Source organism: Lampetra planeri, chromosome 12 (assembly GCF_965212315.1).
Source record: "Lampetra planeri chromosome 12, kcLamPlan1.2.h2, whole genome shotgun sequence".
NCBI classification, from domain to species: Eukaryota; Metazoa; Chordata; class Hyperoartia; order Petromyzontiformes; family Petromyzontidae; genus Lampetra; species Lampetra planeri.
This window is the reverse complement of record NC_136118.1, coordinates 6883256-6906374: the sequence shown is the minus strand read 5'-3', so window position 1 is coordinate 6906374 and position 23119 is coordinate 6883256. Positions and strand designations below refer to the sequence as shown.

The 23119-nt window shown below is 40.9% G+C and overlaps 1 long non-coding RNA gene across 2 annotated transcripts in view; it reads left to right on the top strand.

Annotated features, from left to right (window-relative positions):
- Window positions 1-22712, top strand: part of LOC144721600 (uncharacterized) — a 49355-nt gene extending 26643 nt beyond the window's left edge. Inside the window, exons 4-7 of one of the 2 annotated variants that reach the window (XR_013585930.1) lie at window positions 16740-18196; window positions 18509-18601; window positions 20649-20785; window positions 22100-22712. This is a non-coding gene — a long non-coding RNA (uncharacterized LOC144721600). Of the gene's footprint in view, window positions 1-16739; window positions 18602-20648; window positions 20786-22099 lie in introns of both variants that reach the window. The other variant, XR_013585929.1, reaches the window with a different exon arrangement.
- Window positions 22713-23119: the final 407 nt, after the last annotated feature.

Genomic DNA, 23119 nt, shown 5'->3' with positions numbered 1-23119 from the left:
TCCAGCTCTTAAAATGTAAAAAAAGAAAAATTTGATTGACTGCCATGCAGTAGACATATGTCCCTAGCAGGGTGTGTGGGAAAGTAGTTCAGTGGTACTTCGTGCTCGGGGTTGGTTTCTAACACAAGTGCAATGCACTGCTATGTGAGAGGCCCAGTGGGCACTTTGTCTCATCACACGACACTGATAGCACAAGGGGAACAAAATGTCAACGTACATTTAATACAAGCAGTTCATCAAATGCAGAACCAAACAACCACACCGAAAATAGTTTTCCAATGAAAAGAAAGGCTTAGTGCACAATTACAAAAACATCACCGTGTGTAACTATGTCAAGCCTTGCTATGTTTCCAATTTCCAGATAGATAACCTTTAGTTAATGGGGAATATTCGTGGACAAATTTACATATATTAGAGTTTCATTTCAATATAGCATTACGTTTAAATGGTATCTACAGTGATATAAATTTTAGAAGATTTGTGTATTTGGTTGAATATCATAAGGGTCCTTTTTATGACATAGAGATGATTCATGAAGCAGATCTCAAGATGAAAGGAATGCAAGCAATTGTGTTTTCGCCTCAGCAGATGGATTTAATCATAACATGCTGTTCCCTATAAAGGTTCTAAAATAACATTTATGTCTTGCACACGATATATATACTTAAATCATACAAGCGTACAGCAATGTAATATTCTATACACATAATTATTTCGTTTAGCACTGATATGTTATTTCATCATACAGAAATGATCATTATGGCTTTGTCAGCAGCAGTAACAATGAGAGGTAAATACAAAAACAAAGTCTAATATAGATCATGACCAATTTGCAGTGCCCTGGCCTAGGGTTGACCCTAAATATACAGTTCACTTGATGTCGTTTTTATGACTCAACTAAAAGATACTTGGGAACGTTAAAAAAAAAACCTCTTTTGCAGAATCTCTCCCTGTTAATTCAGCTGGTTAATTAGTGGAGGTCGTTATCGAGTGTGCAGGCGGTGCAATTGCACCGGGCCGCAAGAGTGCTGGGCTACAGATAAGGACAGGGGGCCCGATTGTATTCCTTGCGCACATGGCCCATGCCAACCATGCTCCACCAATGCGGCTGATTAAAATGTTTTGCTGTTTACCCAACACATCTCGGTGCAGCGTTTCCTTTCTTGTAAATGGTTTCTACTATTTTAAAATATTTTCTTACTTTGGCGTTGGCGGGTGAGTGCCTGAATGGTTGAATACATTTCAACCGAGCCAAATGCCTTTTCAGAGTCCACACAGGCTCAGCAGAGTGCTATTTAATATTGATCAATCATTAGAAAAAATGTGTGACGTTAACAACACGTCAATTAGTTACTTCTTCAGTCCACCGGTGTGTTTTAAGAGTGAATCCACAACATTTAGAATTCTAAATGTTGTGGATTCACTCTTCAAACATCAGAAATGTTGTGGATTCACTCTTCAAACACACCGGTGTGCTGAAGAAGTAACTAATTGGCGTTTTGTCAACGTGACACATTTTAACTGATTGGCCCTGTCGGGTGGTGGAGGGTGGCGACACATTTATAACAACGCGATCTAACCCAAAAATCTTTATTATAAATAATACTGGTCGCGAAAGCCTACGTGTTAAACTTTGCTAAACATGACTGGACTAATATATTACAAAGATGGCAGTTGCAATATCCAATCACCTTGAATCCTCTATGACTCGTGAGTTATTGAGGGAGTATTGACATTGTTGTCATCATTTTTGAGACTACTATTTCTGAGGCTGCCCTTTAAAGTGGAATTAAGTTGTGATGGAAATGTTAATATACAAATGGCAATATTTCACAATGTCATAGTTAAACATTGTCAGCACGTTTTTGTTATTCCCCCCTTGTACAGAAAGGGCAGGTGAAATGTCACCAACAATTTCTTGCTTTGGCCACTTGGATAGCGATGTAGTCGATTGTTTCTCCTTGTGCTTGCTGTTGTTGAGCCCCACCTTGCAGCCTTATTTAATCAAGATTCTCAAACCTATGCTGTAGTTGATTGCATTGCTTGTTATGATGACAATGTCATTAGAAAATCTGAGATGGTTCATATTTTCCGCAAGTGTATGAGACTGAGTAATGGTGATGGCTTGGGGAGGCCTTTGTCCGGCAATGAATCGATCATGGCTAATGCTAATGTGTGTTTTTTTAGTTAATTCTACCTGGGCGATGTTTTCATTAGTTAGGTAAGCATTTTGGTTAGATGTGGTACACGCTGCTGGAGCTGAGATTGTTTTAATTCTGGAGAAAGGGATGTGTGTCGTGAGGAAGCATCTTCTCGGTAAATAGCATCAGTACAATTGCCTCATCATCCATGATCAATCCACTGCTGGATGAAGACCTTTTCAAGCCGTCGCCCATATAGAACGATCGATCCCGCGATGTAAAACTCCGCCCAGCACCTGTGCACCGACTGATTTCATCGCTCCATCTGCTCGCTGGACGCATTCTCAGGTGCTTTCCATTCCTTGGCTGCCACTCCATCACTGGTCTTACCCACTGGCTATTATCCTTTTTTATTGATGTGTACTGTCCAAGCCCACTTAATTTTCATCAATAGCTTGAATGATGCCATTAATATATCACAAAATATTTAATGCATGTATCGAATGTGTATAACTATGACGTCAAATGAGCTCGTTTCGTGCTCCTGCATGCGATCCAGAGATGTGACCATCCTCCCCCTTTTCGATTCAATGAACTGTCACGATTCAAGCTTCCGATTTGTTTCAATAACCATTTGTTTTATATTTTGCTGAATGTAGCAGTCACTAGCGGCTGTACGAGGGTCACATAAATCCATAACAGTAAATAGAACAAAAATACGTTTTGCAAACATTGATGCTTACAATCCATACAATTCAGTATAATGCGCATCGTGGGCTGACAAATCGATATTTGTCTATTAATTAGTTGCATTGTTAGACCACGTAAGTGTGGGCATACCCACCCATTTAAGTGACATCTCACCGTTGTACTCATTATAAGCAATATTTCATGCGGCCAGTACAAAACGTGACTATTAATATGCGGTGACTTAAATTTGCATTTTAAAGCTGGAACATTTTATTAAGAAGATTCAGTTTTACTGCAATTGCAACTGTTGAATATTGTATGAGAGAAATACAATATATAGGGAGAGCAGAGAGCTTTGTGTGTATATTTATTATTTATATGTTTCGAGTAACTCTTAAGTATGCTAATTAGTGCTTTGGAAGAAGCTATGTCATTGGTCACATTATTTGCGAATCAATATTCATCATTTATAGTCTTCTTTCTCATGGTGACCACCTGCACGCTGGTTTTGGATTTATCCCCGCATTCTGACTCAATGTTGCTGTGCTGCTGTCAGTTACCTATGGCTTTGACTCGGCACTCATTCAAGCTCTCTCAAATGCATGACAAACAGTTGCTCCAGCTTGGTGCGTTCCCATGTGAAATAATGCGTGGTGAAATTGTGGAGAATTATCTGCGAATCTTTTAACTGGTTCTTTGTCTATTTGTCATTAACGAAATGCGGTTCCGACATTGACCCGGTGTCGTCATAATTATGCGTGTAATTACCGTATTTCCCCGCATATAACCCGCGGGGTATACCACGTTTTACAAACAAAACAAGACTCTGCGGGGTCTATGGAGGTGCGGGCTATCCCAAAAATATTTTACACGTCTGACATAACTCGTTTAATTTTTTCATGATCGGACTATCCACTACGCAACACTTACCTTTGACTAAAGCACTGCTGAATAAACCACTCACACTAAAATTGCACATGTTATGACGTTTTAAATGATTCGAATTGTTTGTACAATGAAACGACAATGTTCGAAGTGGGCACACTTTGTTTACCGTAATACTTTCAGTGGCTGTAGGGGGGTGTGCGAAAGTTTCAGCTGAGGCTATGGATTGCACAATGGGAAGGGCCTGAACAAGCGTCTACCAGACGCGGAATCATAATTGCTGCTATGGGCTGAGCACGATACAGTCGCGACCATGAGCTTTGTTTCAAACTTCCAGTGGCTTTGTTGCCAGGAGGCAATGGCGTTACCGTAGTGCCGCTATTATCTCCGCAGTGCGCAATCTACCAGTGCTAAGACTGTACAGGGGTAACTACCCGTCCAGTAGCTGTAATATGATGAGGTCAAATGCTGGTAAGCCTAACATTACGCTTACTTACTTATCTACCAGTTATGTGTTACTTATTTATTGGATAAATTTCGATTTAAAGCTTTCGTGACTGCAGGGATTCATCTTCTTGGTTCTTTCGGTAAAGTCACGTAGAAGGGAAATAATAACATAATAAAAATAAAACATAATAAAATAATTCTCACGACGTTTCGGCCACAACGCAAGCAGCCGTCCTCAGGTGAGAACAGGTCTGTCGGGAAGACAGCGTCTGATATTTGGATATTTACTTTTGTTACTTATTTACTGTTTTAAGTTCACTCGTTTCCGGTTAGTTTGTTTTCTTTGTGCACGTTATGATTTGATGTTAACAATTGATAGTGGAATGTATTACAAATGTAAACTTCGTATTAATATGATGGAATTAAGCAGCGGTAACTACGTTAAAGACATGAATGCATGCGGGGTATATGGAGGTGCGGGCTATCTGAAATGTGTTTTACACAAAACGCTATTTTTGTGGGGTATATGCGTCTTCAGGTTAATTGCGTATGCGGGCTATATGCGGGGAAATACGGTATATGTGTCATATTATTATTAGTATTATTTATTTTTACGGCGGGTGCAGCAGTAGGTGGCACACTGGTTAGCACGCCGCACTATTAACCCAGTCAGGGATAACATCGGCTGGCGCACATGATAAAATAATAATTTCATCAAGACATTCAAAACAAAGAATCTGGTATATCCCCCAGATAATTAAGATAGTATGGTACACGAGGGGGGTGGGTGGCCAGAAACACGTCCGTCACCCCACACCTTCACGAACCCACATTGACCAGCATGGTGAAGTATGGTCAAACAATTTCTGTGACCAGCAAAACCTGGGGAGACCTTAATCGATACATGGATAAACAAAGGCTGTGTTGATTCCTTATAAGTGCACTGTCACGTGGTGTTTATACCGTTGGGCTTTACCAACATCCTCAGTAGGTAAATTCAAAAGAAGTTTCCCTGGTTTTGTTACCTGCGCTTAAAGAAAACAACCCTTTCGAGGACAAATACAATAGAGGTACAGAATGTAAGTATATCCGGAGGACATTTACAACACTTTCAATGTTTACCTTAAATGCTTGCTACAACAATATGCTAAAATGAAGGCATCTAAACATTAGTTTTTTTAACAGCCCTAGTCTAATTATGGATAATTAGCCCTTCAGGGGAATTCTAGCATTTCATTAAAACTAAGTCGTCAACATTCTTCCACCAGGTGTGCCTATTTTGGGCGAAACACAGACGTGAGTGATTGAGGCATGGCCCACATTATGTAATTTATATAACAGTCATTTGCGTGTCAGCACGGTATATAATCACAGTGCTAGTCTTCAGTCAGAAGGCAATAAAGTAAGTTCCACAGCTTTCTACGAACTGTTCAATGAGGCATTGTACTGGTAATGTATATTTTAAGATGGCAAAGAAAATATTCTAATCAACACTGCATCTTATTCAAACTGGCACTGTTTGCGATATACATATGCATGTGTCACCAGGCACTAATGACGACATGCGTGAGATATACACAGAGAGCAGTTGTACCTCTCGTATGGTTTTCTCACTTCTTTAGACGTCTTAATTGCTCACTTAAGCTTGTCAAACCTATCTCTGAGCTAAAAAAACATACGAACCAGAGCTCCAATTGAAATAAAATAGGGAGTTTTATCATCTATCATCATCATCAAAAGCCATGATCAATCCACTGCTTCACCATATCTCATGATCCTGTTTCGATCGGCACCTAAAGACGATTGCTTGTGTGGCGATCGAAACGTCGTGATCTATTATTTTTTCTACCTATGTGACTTTACCGAAAGAACCAAAGAGAGTGGGTTTAAATGGTAAACTTCTATTTAGAAGCTTGGATGACTGCCTCAGTTTCAATTGAGTCGAATGCTTTGCCATGGTATACAGAGGCTAGACAATGGCATTTGAAATGTATAAACATTTTCTAAAATTCGGTCAATATTTGAAATAAACTCTGCCCTCTATGGTATGAAAGATGGGAAGACTTCTGGACCAGATAATGTTATAACTGTGGACGTCATCAAAGAAGTCGGATAGATGTCGGAATACAATTCGGGGGACTTTTTTCACAGAATGTTTGGACAGAAGTGAAAAATCACAATAATGGAATGAGACTTCAATCATCTTTCTATTGAATTTAAAAAGGGTGACTTGATGAACTACATACTCGGCAGTCTTTTATCACACGTATATAACTTGTTCACAAAAATAAATAAGTGGACAAAAACATGAAAAAAAAATTACTCCCAGATGGCCGTGTGACTAATCGGATGTGTCAAATATATTTAATTTAGAGGGGAAAATATGGTAATGAGGCACATTGCTGGTTTATTTTGTTACATGCTGTACATCCTTCGTAAGGCCTCTCGTGATTTTTTTCGTGTTCTTTATTACCCCGAGCTTTATTTTTCAAAAGGGAGCAAGTTATTGGCCATTCAATTGTGTGACCCTGAGAACGAGGCCTGGGATTAGACAGCAGGCAAACATTGTCCGTGTGAAACAGTATTCATGGTGGCAACTAAGTTGAGAATTAACTGTCGAGACCACTGAACAGACCGTGAATCACGTTCCTGTGACTATTATGAACTTTACACAGGCACTTTTAGTGCTTGTTTGAGAATCCACACAAATAATCTGTTCTCTTGCAGTAAATGGGCACGTGAGTTTCATATTTTGGAGGTGATTATAAACACACTGTAATGCTGGAATATTAAGAGACAATTAATACATTTGGAATGTACAGTAAATGCAAAACAATACGAATGTATAAAGCATCTGAATAAAGCTGGATAAAAAAAAAGTTGGACATGTGCTTGATAGGGATGTGTAAGGGAGGGAGGGGGGGCTATTTATATGTTTACAGTCGGATCTGATTGACATCACTGCATAGACGAGAGCAGAATCCTGTCAAAAGTCGAGGATATGTTACACAAACTGACAGAACAGTTTTCATTAACGCACCATACGAGCGAAGATGAGGACATTCTTTTCCGATTTATGTCCGTGCAATATCATGGGCACTTTACAAAATCACATCTTACACCACATGGACGTGTAACATTTTTGTTTTAAGTTGCCATCGCAGAAGGGCTTAATTTGCATTGTGTTTTGAACATTTTGACATTTATATTTGACGTATGTATGATAGTAGTCTACCGCCCTTGACAGGTCCCAAAGGCTTGCCTTGTGGCTTTCTATTTATTTTATAAATAAAGTACAGGCCGCTGTGATAAATGAGGTATTATCGTACGAGCCTCCACTTGTCCTGAGCTGAGGTTAGATCAATAAGCTCCCGACAATGCAGTGTTTCGTGGGATGGTGATAGGCACTGTCTTATTGCAAACGTAAACCAAAACGTAACAGGCAATGAATGGCACGTTATTTTCTGGTGGGCCACGTAACTTTTTGTGGTACAAAAAAGTGTTTGTGTTAAAAGCGTTGGCGTGCGACATGTATTTAAAATGTCATCTATTTCTTGAACCTGCTGACACCGAACAGCCTTGAAGTATGTTTTGAGCTACTCGTGATGATGACTTTTTTTGTTTGAGTCACATGCGAAGAATCTAGACTGTTTAGGGTCTAATAATACTCGCGTTAACAAGTCTAGGCGTGTTGCGAGGAGATTATGTGCACTTACAAACATGCCTCGTCCAATTTGCGAATCTTAGCCCACTACTGTTCTACTTACTATATGTCAGTTTGTTTATGTAGCTGTGTCAATGTTAAGCGGATTGCTTTGTTATGTTTATATTCCAATGATGGTTTATATATGAAATTAAAACAATAATGTTCAGTGTGTTTTTGTTACAATACACGGAACACTGTCTTGTGTCCAAGAAGTCATCGGAAATAAAAATTTGCAGTGTCTGTAGAAATATAATCTTTCGGCATAGTTTATACCAAACTGAAACTAACCTTGTTTTTACCAGGTAAGGCCCACTGAGCTACACAGTAATAGCTCTTTTTCAGAAGCGACTTAGCCACAAACGATAGCTCAATGAAGAAGTGGCTTATCATGTGGACATTTATAGCCGCCAAATTCTCTAAACGTATGTTCAGAGTTTCTTATGGCATTGGTTGTTTACATTGCGTTTATATATATGTAATTTAATAAATGCATATCTTGCCATGATTGTTATTAACTTAAGACACCATGATATCATCCATAATCTATCCACTGCTGGATGAATGCGGTGATGGAGCGATGAAATCAGCGTGGCTCTTGTGCAGCGTATAAAAGGATTGGCTAATGTTATGTTGTTAAAATCACTATATAACTTCTGCTACGATTGAGTTTCACAACTGTCGCCTGGACTTTAATTGCACCGCACTTCGTATGAAGTACAGGTTGTGTATCAACACTGAGCTGGTGAGAAGCACAATTTATGTTGTTCCTGCTGCGCCCACCTCTATATCTTCCAGCCACTGAAGCGTCTTATATTTAGCCTTGTTTCCAGGGAACGTTGAAAGGCAACACACATGTGCGTCACAAGAACTGTTTTGCATAACGTTGAAAAAGTCAAAGCAACGGTGCATTTTTTTCAGCGGCAAAGTGAAGGTATCCTGTACGCAAGTAACGATGCATCAAGATCAGAATTATATTTACGCTCAGGATACAATGCATCGGCAGACTCACGACCTCCCTTTACTCTTCTACCCATCACTGACCGTCTCTTTCGCTATATGCGATAAATATGCCCCACTGGTTCCGCGCAGCGTCTTGAGACATTGGCTAGATACGATATCAATACAAATTGTATTGTTTTTATTTTAAATTATGCAATTTAAATGCGGATTAATATGAATTGTAGGCTAAATCATTCAACAATACTATGCAAACGAAACGTAATGGAATAGCAGTGATCATAAACAAATCTAAACTATTAATAATGAAATAACGTTCCCTTTTAACCGAGTTGGAGATATTAATTGATAAAGATCTAGAATACTGCACACCTGGCTTGACTAATCATTGCAAGTTTGTTTTGATAATTGAAATAGTTAAAAGTGTAAAATCCATTTTCGTTCTAGATGCTCATTGTCACAACACTTAAGTCTAAAATAATTTACACCAAGCCTGATCCAGGACATTTCACTAAGAATGTAACATGCATCCAGTAATGGACGAATATTGGTTATTAATATCACAATACGTGCGTCTAATCGCGTATGTAAGAATCGATCTTCGATTCTTATCGATTCCGAGGGAACACGTCCAAGAGGACATGCTTTACAGAGATGTAACAATGAATTTAGCACGAATTCAGGTGCTCAGGTGGATGGTAGCATCGCCTTGCTGGCATTAATAGGCGCTCGCTAACAGCACTTGCCCCAACAATCTATGGAGGCTGCATGGGTGATCTTCGTTTTTTTTTATCGCATCGCAAAATGTTGGGGAGGTTTCCATCTAACAGTGGATAGAAAATGTCTGATGGTATATGTCATGGGTTCTCATCGCCCCTGTGGCCTTTAGAGGTAGTTGCATTCACAACAATGTAAGAAAATATATGAACGATTATCAAATTTACGTAACAATGAAATGCAACAGTTGCATAGCATCGCGAGGGATTTGAGTCGTTACACTGCCATAATGCACGAGCAAGTAAGTGTTAAAGTGTAACGTCCTTTGCCGTCTTGGCGAGATGCCAGCTTTCTAAATCCCAATGGCATTGCGCCCTTGATAGCAGCGACACCTGTAAGTGCCATCTGCTTCTTACATTCGCTCTGCAGCAGAGTGCATGATTAAATGTTAATCTATATTTCATTAACTCAAAATAACATGCATTAATAGACTACAGAAAAACATTCAACAAGGTGATCGTATGAAAGCAATTCGCGGCTTATTAAAGCTTGCTTTTCTATTATTACTACTGTGTCTTAATACTCATTATGTGGCACATTTTAAAATAAGATCATGATTAGTTTCACCTCATGGTAAATTAAGAACGTGACTATTTATAAATGTGGCGCATACAATGAAATATGTAAGAATTTGTGAGATTGTGGCTTATACACTATTTTTCATCCATTATTAGCCATGGTCTTTCCACTGCTGGATGAATACCTACCTCATACTGTTACCATCTGTCACAGTCCTGCGATACCACGAGCCGTATCACTTCTCCACAAGCACCGATGGCATCACTTTGTCTCGTCGGTGGTGGTCGTCTCGCGTGTGTTCGCTTCCTCTGGTTGCCATCGATCACCAGTTGCAAGGCGTACGTTTCAAATGAAACGCGCAAACAAATTGCGTAGAAGGCACAAAGCGCCTGTGCATATGCACAAACCATCAGCATTTTTTTAAAGAAGTGCATTGTGGTCCTCTCGTCTCAGGGCATCATCAATATAAGTGTTGAGAACATGTGACCAACTAACAGCAACAGTGATGCAGTGATAAACAACTGTGGATTGAATTTTGATTTAAAGCTTTCGTGACTGCAGGGATTCATATTCTTGGTTCTTTTGGTAAAGTCACGAAGAAGGGAAATAATAAAATAATGAAAATATAAAACAATAAAAATTCTCACGACGTTTCGACTGCAACACAAGCAATCATCATCAGGTGTAAAATCCACAGCAAGAAAATTTGGGGGAAAAAAATGTCGTGAGAATTCTTGTTTATATTTTTATTTTATTATTTCCCTTCTACGTGACTTGACCGAAAGAACCAAGAATATGAACTGTGGATTGGTTTAATCCCCATTGGGACTAAGTCTGCCTCTGGAAATTATATACGTGGAGTCATCAACACTATTGGGCCCATTAGCTTGGCCAATGTCAACTGTAATCAAATCAGATTTTCTCATCCTTTACAGATTTCATTAGTTGCAAAGGAGTGACTATAACCCAATACGTTGCGCTAACACTAAGCAGCGACAGAGATCACTCGAGACGCATTGAGTCATGGTCACCAATGTCGTACGCATATAACGATGTAATGACTCATCAATTAAAATGTACTTTTATGCTCATGACACATCGAAGGGTGGGTGGCCAACACCCCAATGTTAGAGTATGCTGCATTTAATTTGAATGTGGGAGGAATCCCATAGGTCGACTCAACCTTAAATGAGTAGCTGGTACGTTGTGTAAAGTGGTTCTGGCCCAGCCATCATAGCTGCATGCTAACATCACTTGCGTCAAACAGTTTATGTAGGCTACATGGTGGGGGGGGGCTTTATATGTGTGAATACGTGTGTGTGTGTATATGTGTTCTGGACTTCAAAAATGCTCACTAACAGCACTCGCCCCAGTAGTCTGTACAGGCTATAGGGGTGGTCTTTGTCTTCTTTATTTTTTGTGTGTGTGCATGTATATGTGCGTGTATGTTCGTGTGTGTATGCGTGCATGTGAATACATGCGCATGCGTGCCCATGTTGGTATGCGTGGACACAAGAAGGGAAAATGTTCCGTGGAAGAGACACGGCGGCGATAGGGAGCGACATGGGAGTGATATGAATAGCGACGTGAGGAAAGAGAGACGTGGAAAAACACTGGGAGAGACAGAGAGAGACACGTAAGTGGGGAGAGTGAGGTAGAAAGAACGGGACGTGAAGAAAAGAGAAACATGGGAAGACACGAAGGTGACATAGTCACTCTAATAGTAGATTGCCATCAAAGTTTGCGAGATGTCACAGTCCACCCACTCGTTTCAAAACCGAGGAGGTGAAGGCGGTGGGGTCACATCCCACGGCATGCCGATGTGCACTATGCTCCCCTGCTACTTGTTGCAGATGTCCTTGTGATATATGTTTGTCTTCATGCAGCATGCCATTCGTTGCTGTTGCTCACCCTTTGTCGCTGTAGTAGTTGCCCTCTCGATAAAATGTTGCTGCTTGCAATTTAACAAAATCAATCTATTACAAATGTGTTTGATCTCATAAGGGTTTGTTTGATATACTCAATGTCCACGCATACCAAACTGCTTATCAAAACACCGCTCATATTTTGTTTGTACTACTCAATGGGCTTAGTTTGTTGTCCTTCCCCGCACCTACGATTAGCACGGTTGGCTACGCACTGTGGGAAGGGAATTCAACATACAGTACATGCAGTTGATTGGCAGGTCGTGTGTTGTGGGGTAAAGTGTGGGTACTCCTAGCACTTCAATGATCTCTGGTCAACATAAAAGACTAATTCAGCATACATACAATTCCAATTCACCTGCGATGTGAGTCCGATCTTGTCAAGTATTCATAGCTAAGTGGAAGTGCGTTTTCATAGTGCTTTGATGGGTGACCACCATGCATGACAGGTATGATGTTTGGGAGCTACATGGTGTGCAGCAGAGGGTAACATTCGTTGCTGTACACTTTACTTCTATCCCACCAAATCTATGCTCCCCTTCAGCACTGCCCAACAAGGTAAAGTATGGCAAAGTAACCCATGTGATCCATCATGGCATAGGGAGGCCGTCATCCAGCAGTGTATTGACGAAGGGATATATATATATATACACGTAAATGTACACATGTCAATTCATATCCATGATAAATGGAAGATAAACGTTTCATCTGACCCTCGTGAGATGTCATTTGGAAGGTGTTACGCATACAGGGAACACATAAATACGAGAACGAAATTACTGGTGACCATTCGAATTGTAATTGATGTACAAAGGGTTTAATTGTGCAGCACCGTTCAAACGAGCTGCTGAGAAGCAACTACGCAACATTTAACCGGGCATGGATTTTAAATAATATTTACTCATACACAATTAACATATGTACACACAAATGCAATCCATGTTTGGGCACCTATCATCACACACGATAAATCAACGACACGTTTATCGAGTCCAGCAGCTGGATTGCGTTTTGTTGTTATCACATTTCATTTCTTACGCAAAATATTATGGCCTCCTGTGAGAATCCCACGTATGCAAAACAATTAACTTGAGTTTTGAGTCCCTTGCCTACACACTTCCTCGCCACCACACCCATCGCCAACGGCCAACCGCTTTGAGCAAGCCTGAGCATCGGCACCGGTCAAATTAGGTTACAAAATCATCGTACGTCATTGTGGAGCATCGTGTGTAATAACAACATATATACACATGCCGCCACCCCGTCGCTAAGACGGCATTATCTTGCCAATAATAGCAGCATTTCTTTAACAGGTCTGACTATGCTGATGAGACCCAGACGGTCGAAACCGGTCCGAAGTTGTATTGCTTAAACAAATGCTGCAGGATAACATTGGTTTGGAAATCCGAATGGGCTGAAAATACTCAAATGTAAAGTTTGTAATTGGGAATACAGAATGGAGGTTTACTTATACGAGTCAATACAGGAGTCGCATGGATTTTCCCTCCACATTTAGAAACATACGTTTCGAGTATTTGGCTGATATACATTTCCACGTGATAAGCCACTTCGTTGAGCTTTCATTTGTGGCCAGGTCGCTTCTGAGAAAGTGCTACATAGCTCAGTGGGCCTTACCTGTTATAATACAAACAAGTTTAGTTTAGATTAAAGATGCGTAACAAAAGTCTGTAGCTCGTGCTTTATTGACCGCTTTCTGGATCATCATCATCATCGCATGGGTTTTATGATGACGAGTATTATGGTACGCTTCTTGTAGGTAGGTTTGGTGGTTTCCAGTGGGCGTTGGTTTTGAGTGACAGGGAGTTGTCCTGTCGCGTCACAGTGGTCGTAATATCTGTGTCGGCTTGCGTAAAACGCTGTCTGATAGCTATGCGTGGTGTAACTCATACAGCAAATGGCAAATGAGCACGTCATAATGGGGGGCTATTTTTTTTTTACCTTGACCCTAATCTTTTTTACCTTGACATCACTCTAGCATCTGACTCGTAGCTCCCTCGAACTTGCCCGTGACTGTTTTCATGTTCGTGCCTTTTTTTCTTGTTCTTCAATGTTTATATTGGCTATTTTCCTCCCCCGCATTTTCATATCTAAGCAAGTGGTGGCCCATTAATCATGTGCGTACGCTCCAGGGGTTCTAAAAGCTACAAACTGGATTCTCAGCAGTGGACATTGATGGAATGTGTGCAAACAAGCATTTTTTTTTACCCCTTGTCTGACTGAAAATTCGGGTTTAACCGCCGTACTCCGCCTTTGAAGCTAAAGGTTGATCCTTAGCGTGCTGCTCATAACAGTGGAGGTTCAAGACCCCCCCCCCCCCTCTATTCAAAGGGGATTTCACCGTCCCTTTTTGCGCAGCCTACACAGATTAGAGGGCAACATGTGGTTTCACACACTTGACCTCGTTACAAGTGGTTCTTCCATTGACTGACTATGTTAGGCCAATTTACCTACATCCGATCTGACATAATGTCAAACAGGGAAACTGCTGTTGGCTTGAAAAGGGGTTCCTCTGGATCATTTGTCAGCTAACAAACAGCCTTTCGATGAACTGTCACTATCGTATTTATTACGTGGATGTTTCGATTAAAGTATCGGTGACTTTTTGTCTAGTTTTTACAGTCTTGTTTGCATCATTTTATTTTTATTTGGACAGTTTGGATCGCTCCAATAGCTTAAATTTAGCAATCGCATATGATTTCCATACGATTTGCATACATTGATAATGATCAATTCTCACACGCATAGCTTCAATGTGTTTCTCTTGAGCATAAGAATCTATTTTAATTGGCAAGCCTATGCACGCCTACAACAGAGCAAGGCGTCTTCTGAAGACTTTGTATGGTTAAGTAAGCATCCTTTTAAAATGTACTGTACACATATAATATACATATTGTACTTCATCGGGACACATTTAATATATATACTGTACGAAAGAACCAAAGAGTAATTCGTGCAGTCACGAAAGCTTCGAATCTAGTTTGTATATATGAATTTTAAACTACCTCATTTGGTGTTGTGTTTTTTTAATTACACTTCATGTCATAAATGGTAAATTATTAAAGCACATTTGGAGGCAGCTCAGTGGTTTGCACACTCTGCTGCGAACCCGGTGACCTGAGTTTTATTCCCCGACACGAATGTGAACGATTACTGGGCTCCCCTTCGCCAACCCTCACTGACCAGCCTGATGAAGTATGGTCAAAGAACACCCATGACCGAGATGGCATGACGAGATCTTCACTCAGCAGTGGATTGACAAGGGGCTGTAACAATAGGCATATGCAGACCGACAAATATATATATTCTAAAATGTTCCACCATCTTGAAATGTATTGCACACGCAGAGGATAGCCAGAAGATTTGCTTTGACATCTTACACTTTACTCAAACTCAAAACTAGTTTACTTACATCCCATCTCTGCTGTTAATCACCAGTTGTATTCTGCTTGTCATAACAGAAGTTGACTTCCCATAGCTTTTCAAGTGAGCTCACACTTCCTCGACCAGCGACATATACAATAAAAAATGCCATTAAACACAGGAAACTTTTAAAACTTTTGTTTTACTAAACTGTAGAGCGTGAAAGCTGTTGAGATGTCACTAACCCAAGTTGGTGATCTGGCAAAGGCATATCGTACATTGCGTTGCATGTACGATATCCTCGGGTTTTTTTTTACCATCACCTTCTTATCAACGTGTGCCTTGTCTAGATGGGAATTTAATTTTTGAGAATACATCAGAACATCCTTTAATTGCAATGTGAATGTATATATATTGAACAAGAATTACTTTTGGAACTTCCATTTTTCAAAAAAATCATGGTTATTGCATTTCTATCTAAAACATTCATATTTTGTGTTGATGAGATAGAACAACACTAGCTGGCTGTGCAAAACATTTTGCGCAGCTCAGTGATCCAGGGAAAAAGGCCCACCCATCCGATGTGAATGTGACCACTTCCCCAGAATTTAGCCATTCGCTCCGGCCTTCAAATGGCTAAGCAAGCACGGTGCTTAAGCACTACGTGAACAAACTGAAAGTGGAGTCACCAGGTCCATTGCAGTGTTATGTGCCAACGCTAATCAGCACTGGCTCTGTAAGCAAAGGTCAAGTCTTCACACTTCAAAACAAAACTCAGCAGATATTTACCGTAGCTGTTGCCTTCTGCTGTTTCCTGTCAATTGTATTGTTTGTCTTTTTTTAATAATGACCTTTAATCTGACATTCTGAAGCTGATTGTTTTTCCATTTGGCCGTAATTCCATTTAAAATGTCTTAAGGCCTCAATTAAAGCAACTGAGCTCTGCGCCGTTTAGGGGCCGTACATAAATGACGTCACACGATTTTGGACGATTTTTGACCCCCCCCCCCCTTCGTCACACGGCGTCACAAAAAGTCAGACCCCCCCCCCTCAAATATGACGTCACAAAGCTTTTCCCCCCCCCCCCAAAAACATGCTTCAAATCGCTTTAAACTATTGTCATTGTAGTGCGTATTTAATGTGCCACTGCACTCTGATGTTGTAGGAGAAAACATTTATTAAAAAGTCAATTTAATTAAGTAGAACGTGTTGTCTATATTTATTTAAAGTTGCGCATTTTAATGTGACGTCCTATTCCCCCCCCCCCCCCCTCGTCACACATCGTCACAAATGTCTGACTCCCCCCCCTAGGTGCGTGACGTCATTTATGGATGGCCCCTTATCCAAGCTGCGTATAAGAGTGGAGGAGGTGGGGGGAGGGCAGCGGTGGCGGTGGCAATGTGGTCAGCGCGCCGCGTAAACCCACACCGGGCGACGCGATTTCGATCCCGAACATCTCTGGAAGGCGACATCACAACCGGTCCTCCCTTCGCCCCATTCGCCGAACCGAGCTCTGATTAGTTTGGTGAAGTATGGTCAAATTTCTACTCCCCAATACCCCATAATCGATCGACGTGGCGTTCGTGGGGGCCTTAATCCATTGATGGATGGGGCAATTGCTGGGATTTCTACCTGTAGCGATAGAATGCAAACTGGCATAAACAATGGGGATAGGGCTGCATGCAACAACGTAAACGAAACGTTCCATGATTTTCTTATCGAAAGCAGTGAATGTAATCGAAGGGAAATGGTCTTCCCTCAAGTTGTATGCAAGCCAGCCCGGGCTGCTCTGTAAACAAGACGGGGAAATCATGTGGACGATATCCGCTTACAAAGGCACAGACCTACAACTCGGAAAGCTTGTGTACGTATGGCTCATGAAAGTTTGATTTATCTTTTACAGTTACAATTACACTAACCCTAACCCCCTAATGACTTTTTAATGTTGTGTTGAAAAATAAGGCGACGCTCTCCACCATGGGGTAATTGACGGTGCTAAATAAAGCAATGCTTTAAATAAGTAAACGTGATGTGTGTGTACTGTGTATATATATTTAGTATGCGGAACCTGTTTAAAGCTCGAGAGACGAGCTCTAGAAGTCGGCTGTCAGCTTCTTTACCATGAGGCTCGTGCTATAATTGAACGAAATTTGTAGAATCGGGTAACACAACACCCGTGGCGAAGGCAACAGTCACTCCTTATTTGATGCCCGCTATTCAATACACGCGGCACTTGAAAATGCTGCCAGCGATGGTATTGTGTAAACAGCAAACCAGTTTCTTTGGGTCTTTCGGTAAAGCCACGTAGAAAACCACTGTGACATGTTCGTCACTTTATAATTGCTGATACGAGTTCTTCAGTGACTAATGACTGGTTCAGACATTATTCATCAACTATAAATATACTGTATACTGTATATTAAAAAAACATAGCAGTGCACTTTGCACTTTGCACTGCTATGTTTGCACTGCTATGGTGATAGTATTGGCAGCCCTCATCCAGTAGTGGATAAACAATGGCCGATGATGAGTACATTTTACTTTTTGTCTTGTGTTTAGTTTATTGTCTTACTGTTTATGTTATTCAGGGGTTATGTCCTCCGCATGAGACTCTGCTACTCAGGAAGTGTGCATTGAATTTCGTACATTGTACGGTTGAAGTTTGTGGAATTCTCTTTGTTTTGTGTTGTTGTCGACCTCAATAAATGTGTCACCTACTGCGTAGGATTCCACCGTTCTGCTGTGAAGCTCTCCGATGTGCCTTCCAGGTTGTACCGCATGTTTTTCGGAAAGATGTCCGACGTTTCGCTCCTCGTGCTGGCCACCTCTGTTGCATGTTTTTTGTTACATTTTCTTGCAAAGTACTGCCCACCGTATTTTTAAGTATACATTATACTTGCGATGATCATAATTACGTATCTCAAAGCGTCTAAAATGGTTCGTAATTTATTTATGGTGTCATTTATTTATCTCGCACCACGAGGGAAAACTAGATTAATTTCCAAAAGCAATGAATAAAGAGGTTTATGAATTTACGACGGAGCTGTGCAAATAATGAAAATGATCATTGTATTTGACAGATGCAGCGTGGTCCTGTGGGAAGTGGCTGTGAAGTTGTTACCATTGGTTCATTTATCGCCTCACCCCGTGCCAGATTTCACACCCGATGAGAAGTACGTACCACAGTTTGAGACTGACCATCCAGAGCCCGGTGTTCTGGCGACTGAATAATGGTGGTGACTTGGTAAAATGTCATTTGTAACTTTGATCCTTAACCATGTATCGATAGTTACATTTTGACGTTCAATTTTATTGAGGGACTGGGTGTCGTCTTGCTATGGTCTGGGACTGTTGTTTTGCTCCGTTGGCCAAGCTTGCATTTATTTTAGCATTTTGTAATTATATAGTTCATTTATTTATGCTTTATTTATTTTAGTGACTTGCTTACCTTTCCTATGTTTTGCACTCCTATCGGTGTTTGTATTGCTGTAACTTTCTGGCCTGCCCCTACTTGACGTCTGTGAAAAAGAGCTTCATAGCTCATCGGATTCCTCCAGTTTAAATAAATATTCTGATAAAGATTTAAAACTGTGATCTTCCCGCTATCTGCTGCACTGGGTGATCAATGCAGAAGATAGGTTCACAGATGTTTTAGCTCCTGTGCTGGAGAATATTTTTCCGTAGCCCTTGTACATCAGGAAGATCCAATGAAAGTGAACTGTAAGAGATTCGTGGAAATCTTGAGCGTACACCGCAATGAAAAGACAAACGAAAGTTTGTTTGACAACGTGGCTCAATCGGTGTGATGGAGCAAAGCTGAGATAAGCTGGGGATATGTTGGTAAGGTGGAAATCAAAAGTAACATAGGTAGACAGAGACGAAGATGCATACAGAGTACATTGTAAATCTAAATGTAAGGACAGTGTGCCCGTGTTAGCTAAGCCAATCATCGGACGGAGTGAAGTTTATTCATCATGGAGGTCACAATGCTCAGTAATGAGTGACTCGACAAACGGGTTCCATAGCAATGCCTCTCCCGGGATAACACAGTTGTGGCATGGTCATCGTCACAGTGGCGTTTGGCTGGCCATCCAACAAAGACGGTCACTGCATTGCACGCTTTCAGATGCGCTTCTGCGGCCGTCTGGAATGTTCTTCCTTCTGATATTAGTCATCCACTGGAGCTATGCACTTTTAAAACGAGATTGAAAACCAATTTCTTCGCAACGATGTTTTGTGTTTAGTTTGTTGTCCTTCCTCGATTAGCACGGTTGACTACGTACAAGGATGCACATATTCTCCTGTACTTTGTAGATGTGTCACTGACAATATATTTGGTTTGCGTGTGTGCTTATTGAGTCCTGCCTTTTAAGCCCAATTTGTACAATTCTTTAATGCTATTGGCTGTGAACACGTGGGTAGGACATTAACCACATTCAGTTATTGTGCCACCTTAAAAAAAACACCCCGCTGGAGGAAGGCAATGGGAAACCACCTCAATAACACGTGGTGTTATGAGGTGAGCAGCTGGGTGCAGGAACGTTTGGAATGGAGGGAATTTGGACCAGCGACCTGTCCTTGGACAGATAATTCTGTAAGAAAAATTGATGTTTGGAATAATAAAGTTGGAAATATATTCGCTGGCCTCAATGCCTTCGTTGTAAATAAATAAATAAAGTTTGTAACAACAACAAAAATAAATTCACCTCATTGGCTTAAACTGTGTTCTGCTGCCTTTAGGGCATTAATCAGACCTTTGTGTGTACAAACTCCTCACATCAATCATTATATTTGGTATGCAACATAGTGCCTTCAAGTGATGATGACTAATGATCCAATATTCTCTCCAAACATGCCAAGTGGGGCAAAAGAGAGGGGACTACCGTTTTTTATGTAGCTGACATCCCACGATAGCTCGCCACAACAGGTGCACAATGTTTTTCCGGTAAAGTCACGTGTAGGTAAAAATAAAAATAAATAATAAAAATGATAGAAATAATAATAGAAATAAAATAATGTCTTATTTTAAATAACTTATTATTTTATTTCTATTAATACGTGACTACGTGACTTTACCGAAAAAAACCTAAGAGTATGAATCCTTGCAGTCACGAAAGCTTCAAATCTAGAATGCACAATGTTTAATAGCTCTGAGCGCACTTCAGAGTATGGGGTGGGTGGGGAGGTCTAATTTTAAACTTTATCTTGCGGATCTTTTAGGCAACATTAGCCAGCCATTGGGTGTGCGTGCTGTGCAAACGCATCACGACGTGCGCTCGCCGTTCGTCTACCAAAGCCTCACCCCAAGAATTGGAACAATCATCGCGCACTGAAGCCACAGCCATTCAAGTTCACAAGTGAGCAAGCGTACGCCACTCATTTGAGCGATTGGACACAGTGTACTTAACCATGCGAAGGAGCTCCGTAGTTTTGACCTTGTTTTAATTGTTTAAATATTTTAAAAAGCTCGGGTGTGGGGGCGGTGCCACGAGAAAGTCAATGTTAAACAAACTTAAACCAAATGTTAAACGCTAAACAAAACTGGTAACTATACGCACGGCTTTTTTCTACCGAGCATTCTGCTCTAGCTCTCACTCTACATGCATGTGAGGAAAGGCTGACGAAAACCCCGCATACTGGTGTTGAATATTGTGCCAACATTTTTACTTGACTACAAGAATCTAGATGCAGAGCTGAGCCTTCAGTAGTGGTGGGGGGGAGAGGGGGTGGGTCCTCTGGCCCTTCAAACGCTGTGGAACTGCCTTGATTCCATTGTGAATAATGGGGAGCGATGTATTTATTTATTTATTACTGACTTCTACTCAGCACGAAAGGCGGCATGGCCCAGCGGTGGCGTGTCTACCGCTCGTTGCAGAGAGGATCGCGCTTTGAATTGTGCAGGCCGCCCCTGGATAATACAGGCAGCCCCCCCCCCCGCCCATCCCTGACATTTACTGGGTTGATGTGCAGCTGTCAGCGAGAGGCAAACATGAGCTAAGTGTAGGCTGTCATGTTAAAGGCGGTTAGTTATTTGAAGTTCATGGGCACCCAACCTGCACCTAGCCCCCCCCCACAGCCCAGCGTCGCCGATATGGGTCATTAGCGTTTGCCCTGCTTTCCCATGAGGCTATCTTTCCGTGAAGGTCTATCCCTAACCCATCCTTACACACGCTCATAGGTTGATTAATTATTATCATCATCACTGTTAAAGTAGATTTAATGCATTAACACATCGTAAAAATAAAAGTGTTAAATGTTGGCCATGTGCAGGATTTTGTGTTAGGTAACGTTTGGGAAAACAAATGTCATAACATGCAGCAGCTTCCAGACTTGCATGTTCTACTATGCCTGAATGTCCACCATGCGTAGTATAATGTTGCTCATATTGACAACAAATTTGAGCAATAGTTTTGTAGAGGCGAAGGTGATCTGTAAAATAATACAATACAGCATTTCCCAGTTTGGGGTATAGAGCCCTTGTAACTTGAGAGTGTCTGTAGCGCTCTCTTAGATCTATTTATAGTTACATGAGTGCAACTAAAACATTTTTGGAATAGATGTGTAAAAATCTGTACCCATGTTAATAAACAAGTACTTTAAATTGCATTATTTGTGAACATAACAAAGATACATTTCTTACCAGTTGTTATTTTGTTTGGCTTTCCCCCCAGATATATTCCAATAGTGATATTGGTGTCAAGCCATGGGACAAAATGAAATGCGGAACCCTGCCAAGCAACAGCAATGCATCCTATTGTGTCAGAGAATATCCCCGGATGATGATGTCGCAGAACTACTTCTGAATTCCCCATCGGCTTCTTGTTTCCCACGAGAGACAACGTGGGTTATATGCCCGGCAAAGGGAGTTGGTAGTTGGTTTCATAGCAATTAAACTGAAGTAGTTAAATCTCAAATGTGGAATAAACTGGGTGAAGTTAAACATCGAATATTATGAGGGGGGGGGGGGTGGTTTAGTGATTTAAGTTTGTGCTCAGATCGTAAACTCGCAGCACTTCAGAACCCAGCTGAATCACGAGTGAGCGACTGCTTAGATTCAAACCCACTCATATTTTAGCCGTGCTCGTTGAGTGCTTGTGTACTCAGCTGTCGATTATTTGGGGTAGTGGGAGAGGAGGGATGGCCCGGAGAAAACACAAACACAAATAATGCAAAACATGTGTAAATTAGGCTGTAGGAACATATTGATTGCTCACCGCTGGAGAATGAGGGTGGAAATGTAAAATGTGTAATTAATGATGATTAAAGTAGTCGGTTTGCTCGATGGCCTGTTGTTTGCGGTCATTTGGGTATTGTATATATGTTGAACTTCTTTCGCACCGTACGTAACCAACTGTGCTAATCGGAGAAATGAGAAGCAGCTACTGATTCCATCATTAAATATGTAAACATTTCCTTTTATAACCGAAATGCGGTTAGTCTGCAATCCAGATCATCTGGATAATCGAGAAATAACTACAGTATAGAGTATTTGCACTCTAAACCACCCAGCAAATTGTATTTCAAATATAACATTTAAGCCTCCAATTGTTTAACTAAAAACGTTAGAAGTAACAGCCTTTGAAAAGATCCCATTCTCATAAGTCTTTGACAACCCATTTTTGGCAAACAGCATTGTAACTTCTAAATTCTTTCCCCAGTTACATTCTGTCACTTACATTTCATGTCCTAAT